Genomic DNA, 13754 nt, shown 5'->3' with positions numbered 1-13754 from the left:
AACATCGATGAGAGAGAAACATCGATCAGCTGCCTCCTGCACATCTCCCACTGGGGATGTGCTCGCAACCCAGGTACATGCCCTCGACCGGAATCGAACCTGGGACCTTTCAGTCCGCAGGCCGACGCTCTATCCACTGAGCCAAACCGGTTTCGGCTGGCCAACCATTTTTATGGTATTTTGATCTACATTCCTTTGCCCAATGGAATCCTTTCTGACATCGGGGACAAACGGTTTTTGGAGGGTTAATATTATTCCCTAATGTATTTCCAGGCTGTCGAGGAGCTTGCCATCTGGCCTGAGTATTATTATTTTTATTTGGGCATTCTCTGCTAAAGTGCCCAGATAAGCCACAAGAGTAGCAGTTCATATTTCTTTTATTACCTGTAGTATTGCTGGCTTGTCCTATACCCTGTACATATTGAGGGTATGTCTCCCCTTTGAGAGCTGCAGCTATAGCTACACCCTGTATAAATGCTGGACTTACATCAGCACACTGTTTTATAAAATCATTTATAGTTCCTGTTCTGCGAATCGGCCTTAATAAAGCCTGACAGGTATTATTAGCATTTTCAAAAGCCAGTTGTTTGATTAGGATATCGGCTGCCTCTTTGTTATTGATTACTCTCTTGACTGCCTGTATGAGGTGAGAAAGGAAATCCTGATATGGTTCCTCGACCTTCTGTTTAACCTCTGTAAGGGTGGTTGTTTTTCCTGCTGTATAAGGTAGGGATTTCCAGGCATTTCCTGCACAACTGGTTACTTTGGTAAGTGCCCCTGTGGGCATATTCATTCGCTCCTGAGCCATGTTAAAATCACCTTCTCCTAATATCATGTCTAGGGTTATTCTTTTTCTTTTTCTTTTTTTTTTTTTTTTTTTTTGCTAGTGGCTACAGCTTTCTTAGAAAGATCATCATATTCAGTTTTCCATAATCAGTAATCGCCTCCTGAGAGACAGGCTTTACAAACCTGTGACCAATCATAAGGAGTCATCCATTTACTGGCTAGGGTTTCTACCAAGGTTTGTGTGTAAGGAGCTAGAGGTCCATATTCAGAGCAGGCCAATTTTAATTCTTTAAGTACTTTGTAAGGTATAGGCTCCCAGGTGGGGTTTCCGTCCCCACCAGACTCATTCTCATATGCAACTGGGAAGCAGAGTGAGAATTCAAGATCTCCATTAGCTTCAGCTTCTCTTATCGCCCTTTGAAATTTAGACATGGAGCTCTTAGGAGCCACAGTCTTCCTTTCTAATTTGGGGAGCCTGTTTTGAATGGGATGGCCTCTCTCCTCTCTACTGACTGGAAAGGACCAATGGTCATGTTTATGATATTTATTCTCCTCCCGATCAGTAGGCATAGCTAAATTGCTTTTAGATTGAGCTGAAGACAATGATGATGTGTCCTCTCTGGGTGGAGCCGAGGGACTATTTAAAATTTGAGAAAGTTCAACCGTTTCTGCCTCTGGTGCCAAGGTGTCACAGATTGAATTCCAGAGGGAAAAGACATTTGGCAGGACTTTCTCAGATCCATGGTAGCTGTAATAGTTCTTTCATTGCTTTCCTGCTTTAGTCCAAGTTTCTAAATTAACAGTTCCATCCTCAGGAAGCCATTGACATACGTCTTCTATAAAACTTTCTGTCTGACTGGGAGTAACCTTAACTCCTCTGCTAGCAAGCGTATGCGTTAAAAGATTAATACAGAGTCTTTTTTCTTTAGACTCAGTATGACCCATCCTGTCAATCTAAGTTCTGTACTAACTACCCACTTACCCTACTTATCCTCTGGGGGGTGGGGGGTCTGCAGCACCCTAAGGTGCAGTCCTATCCGTCCCAAGTATAGGGGGAATTACCTAAGGGTTCCTGTTCGGGCGCCAGATGCCGGGGTCCAACCCCAGCAGGTCCAGGGGTTCCCTAAGGCATAGACGGAGTCGGCGAAGACGGAGTCGGCGAAGACGGAAGGACACAGCGACGGTGTTCAGTTGATCAGCAGCCTAGCCATGATCTCCAGCCAGGATCTCCAGCCAGGATCTCCAGCCAACTTCTGGTCTGGATCTCCAGAGAGGTTCTGCTGTTTATTGTCTTGTTACATCCGTATTTATACCAGTTGATTTTAATCCTGTCAATTTCTATTACAAAGGTTAGGGTGTTTCTTATCTCCATTCCAGGGAGTAAAGATTATGTAGCTTAAGCATGATTGTTTGTAGTTAAAGTGATTAACTACCCGCCTGGCACTTAGTTAAGGAGTTTCATCCCCTCCCTAACTTCAGGGAAAAATCCCTACCTGGGGAAACAACCTGTCTTGGAGAGGTGACCTTGGTTAAAACACACAGCGCTAAGGGGAGCAAACATATTAAGAACAGTATGCTATGTACGCCAGGTCCCTTGAAACATATGCTGTGCAGATGTTTCTATCCTGCAGCGACTGTGTCAAGCAGCAAGGATGGACCGGCTTCCGGCAAATTCCCCCTTTCTTGTTTTTCAAATGATAGCACATGCAAATCACTGGCCACCTCTCAGATTGGGCCATTTAAAACTCGGAAGAAGACTGGCAAGCAATGGCAGTGAGCATAACTATAAACATAGTGGATGGAGTGCACAAGGAGCCCCATTCCTGTAGAAGGTTGCCGGCCTCTTCAGTCAAGGGATTTCAGCTGTCTTCAAGTTGTTGTTTTGATTGTCTTTGTTGGTCTGGCTAGCGGGCGGCGTCACTGGCGACGGGCTTCCCGAAGCATCAGCGAGTTGAAGGGCTGCATCAAAGCGTCCATCAGGGCCGTGGTTGATGGTGGTGTCGGTGTCCGAGGAGGAGTAAGCTGTGCCCTCTGGGTCAGCTGATATGGAAGATGGAGGGCAATAGAGAGAAAAAGAAGAGAAAGCAAAAGAACTACAAGGCATGGAAGTGTTTAGAAAAAAGAGGGAGAAGACAGGGAAGAAGGCAGCATCCTGACACAGCCCTTACCTTCAGCTGACCCTTTCCCCGTGGTCCAAGGTAGAAATGGGAAACAAGTCCTGTTGCAGTGAGAGGGCAGCTGCTGTCAGCCAGTCTCTGTCTTTACCTGGGTCCCGATCTGAGCTGGGTGTGGGAAGCAGGAAGCAGCCATGGCGACAGGAGACCTTCCTCAGAAGGCTCGAGTGTTCAAGCCCCTGAACCATTGGGGGGGGTGAGGATCTGTGCCCCACCTCTGTTGAACCCCAAGTTCTCTCCTACTGGCCCTCCGAACTGTGCCTGTCTTCGGTTGCCCCACCCCTTGGGGTCTTACCCGTCTTTGACTACCAGCCATCTCTGGGCCAAGTAGGGTGATGTGAGGTTCAGTTCTGTCTCCTTGGTAGCCTATGTCCCTCTGGCCTCCATGCCCAGCAACTGCCTTGGGATCCCCTTGCCTGCTGGCGGGGCCCCGACATTGATCACATATCTTGGGGAACCCGGGTTTCTTCTCCAGGGAGGGCCCAGCTCACGCTATTGGGTGAGAGACAGATCCACGGTACCAGCCACCATGAGGCTTCAACCTCAGCATGAACAGAGAGCTCAGGCAATAGCTATGGGCAATTGGATTGTAAGAAGAGGGTCCCTCTTGGCACAAGGGTAAGAGAGGCCAATACAGGACAAAGGAGAGTCCAGGAACAGGGCTTTCTCAGCCCAGGATGTCAGGCTCTTGGCACAAGGCAACTCCATGTATGGGACATATACCAAACACCCCTCGTCACGGCGTAAAAGAGAGGTGCCCTTCCTGGAACAGTAGGGTAGGGAGATTCTAGAAAAGGCTGTGTTCAGGAAAGAAGGAGAAAGGCCAAAGAACCATCAAACAAGTAGTTAGGTTTTAAAAGAAGGAAAAAAGGAAAGGAGATGTGGGGCAAAGCTGGGACATGTGGAAAGACAAAAAGGAGGCACATGTGATCCTCCCAACGGACAGATTGTTCCAGCTCAGGGCTGCACATCTGCTGCAGACGGGCACTGGTCAGGTGTGCTATGGTGAGGCAGAGATGGAGGGCGGTGAGACATAAGGTTGGACTAGACGGTCTGGAATCCACACAGGTGAGTCTGCGTCCTGTGGAAATATATAAGCATATCCTCTCCCCCAGGTTAAAAGTACATCAGGTCCCTTCCAGGTTCCTGTAAGCAAGTCTCTCCATTTGACGAGGGCTTTAGGTTTAGTTAAATCAGGGTTCCAATGCCTGTACATCGGGGAATTTCCCTCAGAATCTACATTTAGTATATTAATTACAAATAGAGTATGTTGTAGAACATGATGAGGAGAGGAATATTTAAACTCATTTTCTTGTAATATTTTGTAACAGGAGTAAATCAAACACCGCTGGGGCTATATAATAGAACTCCCATTTGAGATAAGATATCTCTTCCCCATAATGTAAACGGGATAGTCGTAATTACATAGGGACAGAATGTTCCTGAATGTTGATCTTCATCAGCCCAAGTTAAAATCTGAGAACTCTTTTTTACATTAGATGCCTTGCCTAGGCCTACTAGGGAAGTGGAGGTGGTGTGCGTGGGCCATGAAGAGGGCCAATCCTTCCCTGCTATGCAGGACACATCTGCTCCTGTATCCAATAGACCTTCAATTGGTTTTCCCTGAATTTGTAAAATTTTTGTAGATCTAGTAGCATGGATTTCTTGTATCCAAAATGCTGCATCACTAGATCCAAAGCCTCTGGCCCCTCTAGCTTTCTGGGTAACAGCTGTCCCTATTTTATGTATTGGTAACAGGAGTAATTGGGCAATTCTCTGGTTGGGCTGAATCTGTATAGCTGTGGTGGGTGGGGAAAGTAAAATCTGTATTTCTCCTGTGTAGTCTGCATCAACAACTCCTGGGATGACTAAGATCCCCTGTAACGAGGTGGAGCTCCGTCCTAATATTAAACCTACAGTTCCCTCAGGCAGCGGCCCAGACACTCCTGTAGGAATGGCTGCTACTGGTGAGTCTGGGGTTAGTATTGCATGGGTGGTTGAGTGCAGGTCCAATCCTGCACTGCCTGGGGTTGCCCTGAAGAGGTCACTGACTGATCGAAATTTGCAGAGGGGTTGAAGGTTGATGCCCCTTTTATTGCAGGGGCCTGGGGCTGGCCCCTTCTCAAGTTTCCCAATTGAGGTGATGGGATATAACCTCCTTGGGAGCTATTTGTAGAGTTTAAAGGCCGACCATTTTTTTTTAAATGTATTTTATTGATTTTTTTACAGAGTGGAAGGGAGAGAGATAGAGAGTTAGAAACATCGATGAGAGAGAAACATCGATCAGCTGCCTCCTGCACATCTCCCACTGGGGATGTGCTCGCAACCCAGGTACGCCCTCGACCGGAATCGAACCTGGGACCTTTCAGTCCGCAGGCCGACGCTCTATCCACTGAGCCAAACCGGTTTCGGCTGGCCAACCATTTTTATGGTATTTTGATCTACATTCCTTTGCCCAATGGAATCCTTTCTGACATCGGGGACAAACGGTTTTTGGAGGGTTAATATTATTCCCTAATGTATTTCCAGGCTGTCGAGGAGCTTGCCATCTGGCCTGAGTATTATTATTTTTATTTGGGCATTCTCTGCTAAAGTGCCCAGATAAGCCACAAGAGTAGCAGTTCATATTTCTTTTATTACCTGTAGTATTGCTGGCTTGTCCTATACCCTGTACATATTGAGGGTATGTCTCCCCTTTGAGAGCTGCAGCTATAGCTACACCCTGTATAAATGCTGGACTTACATCAGCACACTGTTTTATAAAATCATTTATAGTTCCTGTTCTGCGAATCGGCCTTAATAAAGCCTGACAGGTATTATTAGCATTTTCAAAAGCCAGTTGTTTGATTAGGATATCGGCTGCCTCTTTGTTATTGATTACTCTCTTGACTGCCTGTATGAGGTGAGAAAGGAAATCCTGATATGGTTCCTCGACCTTCTGTTTAACCTCTGTAAGGGTGGTTGTTTTTCCTGCTGTATAAGGTAGGGATTTCCAGGCATTTCCTGCACAACTGGTTACTTTGGTAAGTGCCCCTGTGGGCATATTCATTCGCTCCTGAGCCATGTTAAAATCACCTTCTCCTAATATCATGTCTAGGGTTATTCTTTTTCTTTTCTTTTTTTTTTTTTTTGCTAGTGGCTACAGCTTTCTTAGAAAGATCATCATGTTCAGTTTTCCATAATAAGTAATCGCCTCCTGAGACACAGGCTTTACAAACCTGTGACCAATCATAAGGAGTCATCCATTTACTGGCTAGGGTTTCTACCAAGGTTTGTGTGTAAGGAGCTAGAGGTCCATATTCAGAGCAGGCCAATTTTAATTCTTTAAGTACTTTGTAAGGTATAGGCTCCCAGGTGGGGTTTCCGTCCCCACCAGACTCATTCTCATATGCAACTGGGAAGCAGAGTGAGAATTCAAGATCTCCATTAGCGTCAGCTTCTCTTATCGCCCTTTGAAATTTAGACATGGAGCTCTTAGGAGCCACAGTCTTCCTTTCTAATTTGGGGAGCCTGTTTTGAATGGGATGGCCTCTCTCCTCTCTACTGACTGGAAAGGACCAATGGTCATGTTTATGATATTTATTCTCCTCCCGATCAGTAGGCATAGCTAAATTGCTTTTAGATTGAGCTGAAGACAATGATGATGTGTCCTCTCTGGGTGGAGCCGAGGGACTATTTAAAATTTGAGAAAGTTCAACCGTTTCTGCCTCTGGTGCCAAGGTGTCACAGATTGAATTCCAGAGGGAAAAGACATTTGGCAGGACTTTCTCAGATCCATGGTAGCTGTAATAGTTCTTTCATTGCTTTCCTGCTTTAGTCCAAGTTTCTAAATTAACAGTTCCATCCTCAGGAAGCCATTGACATACGTCTTCTATAAAACTTTCTGTCTGACTGGGAGTAACCTTAACTCCTCTGCTAGCAAGCATATGCGTTAAAAGATTAATACAGAGTCTTTTTTCTTTAGACTCAGTATGACCCATCCTGTCAATCTAAGTTCTGTACTAACTACCCACTTACCCTACTTATCCTCTGGGGGGTGGGGGGTCTGCAGCACCCTAAGGTGCAGTCCTATCCGTCCCAAGTATAGGGGGAATTACCTAAGGGTTCCTGTTCGGGCGCCAGATGCCGGGGTCCAACCCCAGCAGGTCCAGGGGTTCCCAAAGGCATAGACGGAGTCGGCGAAGACGGAGTCGGCGAAGACGGAAGGACACAGCGACGGTGTTCAGTTGATCAGCAGCCTAGCCATGATCTCCAGCCAGGATCTCCAGCCAGGATCTCCAGCCAACTTCTGGTCTGGATCTCCAGAGAGGTTCTGCTGTTTATTGTCTTGTTACATCCGTATTTATACCAGTTGATTTTAATCCTGTCAATTTCTATTACAAAGGTTAGGGTGTTTCTTATCTCCATTCCAGGGAGTAAAGATTATGTAGCTTAAGCATGACTGTTTGTAGTTAAAGTGATTAACTACCCGCCTGGCACTTAGTTAAGGAGTTTCATCCCCTCCCTAACTTCAGGGAAAAATCCCTACCTGGGGAAACAACCTGTCTTGGAGAGGTGACCTTGGTTAAAACACACAGCGCTAAGGGGAGCAAACATATTAAGAACAGTATGCTATGTACGCCAGGTCCCTTGAAACATATGCTGTGCAGATGTTTCTATCCTGCAGCGACTGTGTCAAGCAGCAAGGATGGACCGGCTTCCGGCAAATTCCCCCTTTCTTGTTTTTCAAATGATAGCACATGCAAATCACTGGCCACCTCTCAGATTGGGCCATTTAAAACTCGGAAGAAGACTGGCAAGCAATGGCAGTGAGCATAACTATAAACATAGTGGATGGAGTGCACAAGGAGCCCCATTCCTGTAGAAGGTTGCCGGCCTCTTCAGTCAAGGGATTTCAGCTGTCTTCAAGTTGTTGTTTTGATTGTCTTTGTTGGTCTGGCTAGCGGGCGGCGTCACTGGCGACGGGCTTCCCGAAGCATCAGCGAGTTGAAGGGCTGCATCAAAGCGTCCATCAGGGCCGTGGTTGATGGTGGTGTCGGTGTCCGAGGAGGAGTAAGCTGTGCCCTCTGGGTCAGCTGATATGGAAGATGGAGGGCAATAGAGAGAAAAAGAAGAGAAAGCAAAAGAACTACAAGGCATGGAAGTGTTTAGAAAAAAGAGGGAGAAGACAGGGAAGAAGGCAGCATCCTGACACAGCCCTTACCTTCAGCTGACCCTTTCCCCGTGGTCCAAGGTAGAAATGGGAAACAAGTCCTGTTGCAGTGAGAGGGCAGCTGCTGTCAGCCAGTCTCTGTCTTTACCTGGGTCCCGATCTGAGCTGGGTGTGGGAAGCAGGAAGCAGCCATGGCGACAGGAGACCTTCCTCAGAAGGGGCGAGTGTTCAAGCCCCTGAACCATTGGGGGGGGGGGTGAGGATCTGTGCCCCACCTCTGTTGAACCCCAAGTTCTCTCCTACTGGCCCTCCGAACTGTGCCTGTCTTCGGTTGCCCCACCCCTTGGGGTCTTACCCGTCTTTGACTAGCAGCCATCTCTGGGCCAAGTAGGGTGATGTGAGGTTCAGTTCTGTCTCCTTGGTAGCCTATGTCCCTCTGGCCTCCATGCCCAGCAACTGCCTTGGGATCCCCTTGCCTGCTGGCGGGGCCCCGACATTGATCACATATCTTGGGGAACCCGGGTTTCTTCTCCAGGGAGGGCCCAGCTCACGCTATTGGGTGAGAGACAGATCCACGGTACCAGCCACCATGAGGCTTCAACCTCAGCATGAACAGAGAGCTCAGGCAATAGCTATGGGCAATTGGATTGTAAGAAGAGGGTCCCTCTTGGCACAAGGGTAAGAGAGGCCAATACAGGACAAAGGAGAGTCCAGGAACAGGGCTTTCTCAGCCCAGGATGTCAGGCTCTTGGCACAAGGCAACTCCATGTATGGGACATATACCAAACACCCCTCGTCACGGCGTAAAAGAGAGGTGCCCTTCCTGGAACAGTAGGGTAGGGAGATTCTAGAAAAGGCTGTGTTCAGGAAAGAAGGAGAAAGGCCAAAGAACCATCAAACAAGTAGTTAGGTTTTAAAAGAAGGAAAAAAGGAAAGGAGATGTGGGGCAAAGCTGGGACATGTGGAAAGACAAAAAGGAGGCACATGTGATCCTCCCAACGGACAGATTGTTCCAGCTCAGGGCTGCACATCTGCTGCAGACGGGCACTGGTCAGGTGTGCTATGGTGAGGCAGAGATGGAGGGCGGTGAGACATAAGGTTGGACTAGACGGTCTGGAATCCACACAGGTGAGTCTGCGTCCTGTGGAAATATATAAGCATATCCTCTCCCCCAGGTTAAAAGTACATCAGGTCCCTTCCAGGTTCCTGTAAGCAAGTCTCTCCATTTGACGAGGGCTTTAGGTTTAGTTAAATCAGGGTTCCAATGCCTGTACATCGGGGAATTTCCCTCAGAATCTACATTTAGTATATTAATTACAAATAGAGTATGTTGTAGAACATGATGAGGAGAGGAATATTTAAACTCATTTTCTTGTAATATTTTGTAACAGGAGTAAATCAAACACCGCTGGGGCTATATAATAGAACTCCCATTTGAGATAAGATATCTCTTCCCCATAATGTAAACGGGATAGTCGTAATTACATAGGGACAGAATGTTCCTGAATGTTGATCTTCATCAGCCCAAGTTAAAATCTGAGAACTCTTTTTTACATTAGATGCCTTGCCTAGGCCTACTAGGGAAGTGGAGGTGGTGTGCGTGGGCCATGAAGAGGGCCAATCCTTCCCTGCTATGCAGGACACATCTGCTCCTGTATCCAATAGACCTTCAATTGGTTTTCCCTGAATTTGTAAAATTTTTGTAGATCTAGTAGCATGGATTTCTTGTATCCAAAATGCTGCATCACTAGATCCAAAGCCTCTGGCCCCTCTAGCTTTCTGGGTAACAGCTGTCCCTATTTTATGTATTGGTAACAGGAGTAATTGGGCAATTCTCTGGTTGGGCTGAATCTGTATAGCTGTGGTGGGTGGGGAAAGTAAAATCTGTATTTCTCCTGTGTAGTCTGCATCAACAACTCCTGGGATGACTAAGATCCCCTGTAACGAGGTGGAGCTCCGTCCTAATATTAAACCTACAGTTCCCTCAGGCAGCGGCCCAGACACTCCTGTAGGAATGGCTGCTACTGGTGAGTCTGGGGTTAGTATTGCATGGGTGGTTGAGTGCAGGTCCAATCCTGCACTGCCTGGGGTTGCCCTGAAGAGGTCACTGACTGATCGAAATTTGCAGAGGGGTTGAAGGTTGATGCCCCTTTTATTGCAGGGGCCTGGGGCTGGCCCCTTCTCAAGTTTCCCAATTGAGGTGATGGGATATAACCTCCTTGGGAGCTATTTGTAGAGTTTAAAGGCCGACCATTTTTTTTTAAATGTATTTTATTGATTTTTTTACAGAGAGGAAGGGAGAGAGATAGAGAGTTAGAAACATCGATGAGAGAGAAACATCGATCAGCTGCCTCCTGCACATCTCCCACTGGGGATGTGCTCGCAACCCAGGTACATTCCCTTGACCGGAATTGAACCTGGGACCTTTCAGTCCGCAGGCCGACGCTCTATCCACTGAGCCAAACCGGTTTTGGCTGGCCAACCATTTTTATGGTATTTTGATCTACATTCCTTTGCCCAATGGAATCCTTTCTGACATCGGGGACAAACGGTTTTTGGAGGATTAATATTATTCCCTAATGTATTTCCAGGCTGTCAAGTAGCTTGCCATCTGGCCTGAGTATTATTATTTTTATTTGGGCATTCTCTGCTAAAGTGCCCAGATAAGCCACAGGAGTAGCAGTTCATATTTCTTTTATTACCTGTAGTATTGCTGGCTTGTCCTATACCCTGTACATATTGAGGGTATGTCTCCCCTTTGAGAGCTGCAGCTATAGCTACACCCTGTATAAATGCTGGACTTACATCAGCACACTGTTTTATAAAATCATTTATAGTTCCTGTTCTGCGAATCGGCCTTAATAAAGCCTGACAGGTATTATTAGCATTTTCAAAAGCCAGTTGTTTGATTAGGATATCGGCTGCCTCTTTGTTATTGATTACTCTCTTGACTGCCTGTATGAGGTGAGAAAGGAAATCCTGATATGGTTCCTCGACCTTCTGTTTAACCTCTGTAAGGGTGGTTGTTTTTCCTGCTGTATAAGGTAGGGATTTCCAGGCATTTCCTGCACAACTGGTTACTTTGGTAAGTGCCCCTGTGGGCATATTCATTCGCTCCTGAGCCATGTTAAAATCACCTTCTCCTAATATCATGTCTAGGGTTATTCTTTTTCTTTTTCTTTTTTTTTTTTTTTTTGCTAGTGGCTACAGCTTTCTTAGAAAGATCATCATATTCAGTTTTCCATAATCAGTAATCGCCTCCTGAGAGACAGGCTTTACAAACCTGTGACCAATCATAAGGAGTCATCCATTTACTGGCTAGGGTTTCTACCAAGGTTTGTGTGTAAGGAGCTAGAGGTCCATATTCAGAGCAGGCCAATTTTAATTCTTTAAGTACTTTGTAAGGTATAGGCTCCCAGGTGGGGTTTCCGTCCCCACCAGACTCATTCTCATATGCAACTGGGAAGCAGAGTGAGAATTCAAGATCTCCATTAGCTTCAGCTTCTCTTATCGCCCTTTGAAATTTAGACATGGAGCTCTTAGGAGCCACAGTCTTCCTTTCTAATTTGGGGAGCCTGTTTTGAATGGGATGGCCTCTCTCCTCTCTACTGACTGGAAAGGACCGATGGTCATGTTTATGATATTTATTCTCCTCCCGATCAGTAGGCATAGCTAAATTGCTTTTAGATTGAGCTGAAGACAATGATGATGTGTCCTCTCTGGGTGGAGCCGAGGGACTATTTAAAATTTGAGAAAGTTCAACCGTTTCTGCCTCTGGTGCCAAGGTGTCACAGATTGAATTCCAGAGGGAAAAGACATTTGGCAGGACTTTCTCAGATCCATGGTAGCTGTAATAGTTCTTTCATTGCTTTCCTGCTTTAGTCCAAGTTTCTAAATTAACAGTTCCATCCTCAGGAAGCCATTGACATACGTCTTCTATAAAACTTTCTGTCTGACTGGGAGTAACCTTAACTCCTCTGCTAGCAAGCATATGCGTTAAAAGATTAATACAGAGTCTTTTTTCTTTAGACTCAGTATGACCCATCCTGTCAATCTAAGTTCTGTACTAACTACCCACTTACCCTACTTATCCTCTGGGGGGTGGGGGGTCTGCAGCACCCTAAGGTGCAGTCCTATCCGTCCCAAGTATAGGGGGAATTACCTAAGGGTTCCTGTTCGGGCGCCAGATGCCGGGGTCCAACCCCAGCAGGTCCAGGGGTTCCCTAAGGCATAGACGGAGTCGGCGAAGACGGAGTCGGCGAAGACGGAAGGACACAGCGACGGTGTTCAGTTGATCAGCAGCCTAGCCATGATCTCCAGCCAGGATCTCCAGCCAGGATCTCCAGCCAACTTCTGGTCTGGATCTCCAGAGAGGTTCTGCTGTTTATTGTCTTGTTACATCCGTATTTATACCAGTTGATTTTAATCCTGTCAATTTCTATTACAAAGGTTAGGGTGTTTCTTATCTCCATTCCAGGGAGTAAAGATTATGTAGCTTAAGCATGACTGTTTGTAGTTAAAGTGATTAACTACCCGCCTGGCACTTAGTTAAGGAGTTTCATCCCCTCCCTAACTTCAGGGAAAAATCCCTACCTGGGGAAACAACCTGTCTTGGAGAGGTGACCTTGGTTAAAACACACAGCGCTAAGGGAAGCAAACATATTAAGAACAGTATGCTATGTACGCCAGGTCCCTTGAAACATATGCTGTGCAGATGTTTCTATCCTGCAGCGACTGTGTCAAGCAGCAAGGATGGACCGGCTTCTGGCAAAGTTCCTCAGAGGTTTCTAGAAGATTCTTGAGTCATCTTATAACTGTGGTTTTGAACTCTATATCTAGTAGTTTGTTTTCTTCCATTTCTTTCATGTGTGACATGTTTCCTTGTCTCCACATTTTGGCTGCTTTCCTGTGTTTGTTTCTATGTATTAGGTTGCTGCTAAGTCTCCTTGAGTTAGTAGAGTGGCCTTGTGTAGTAGGTGTCCTATAGGGCCCAGTGGCTCAGCCTACCCAATCACCTGATATGGACATCCTTTGTAGGCTGTGCGCACAGTTTTGTTGCAGTTAAGCCTTAATTGCTGTTGGTGTTATTTAGAGGAATTGACCTCCAGGCCAATTGGCTGTAGGGACCAGCTGTGACTAGAGTGGGAGAGCTCGTGTGCAGGAGACACCCTTATGGAGCAGGACTTGCTTTAGTGGGACTTTGGTGCTCACTGAGTCTGCCCCTTGAGTGTATCTCTTATGGATGTGAAACGTTGTAATCTGGTATGGTCTCACACTGACTACTGGGTACACTGGTTCTTGGGTCTCCAGGGCGGTGCAAAGACAGCCTCTGCCTGGAGCCATCCAGCAGGAGCTACAGAGACATATGCAGATTCCTCCTCTTTGAATCAGGTTTGGAAGTGTCCAGAGGAGGCCCAGCTGTGAAGCAAGGCAGGCTGGTTCTGATGCCAGTTTTGATGCCTTTTATTTATAAGTTTGGGACTCCCTGACCCAGCTGCAGCTTGTTTGACAGGTTTTAGCCTGAGAAAGAACAGGCCATTCATATGCAAAAGCTGCTGCACAGAGCTTGGGTGGTGTTATAAATTGGGTGGGGTGGGGTCTTAGGTATTCACCTTGGTGGAGCAAAGAGAAATGGCTGCCAG

This window comes from Myotis nattereri, assembly GCF_964212035.1.
Source record: "Myotis nattereri genome assembly, chromosome: Y".
Taxonomy (NCBI): domain Eukaryota; kingdom Metazoa; phylum Chordata; class Mammalia; order Chiroptera; family Vespertilionidae; genus Myotis; species Myotis nattereri.
Note: the sequence above shows the minus strand (reverse complement) of the source record.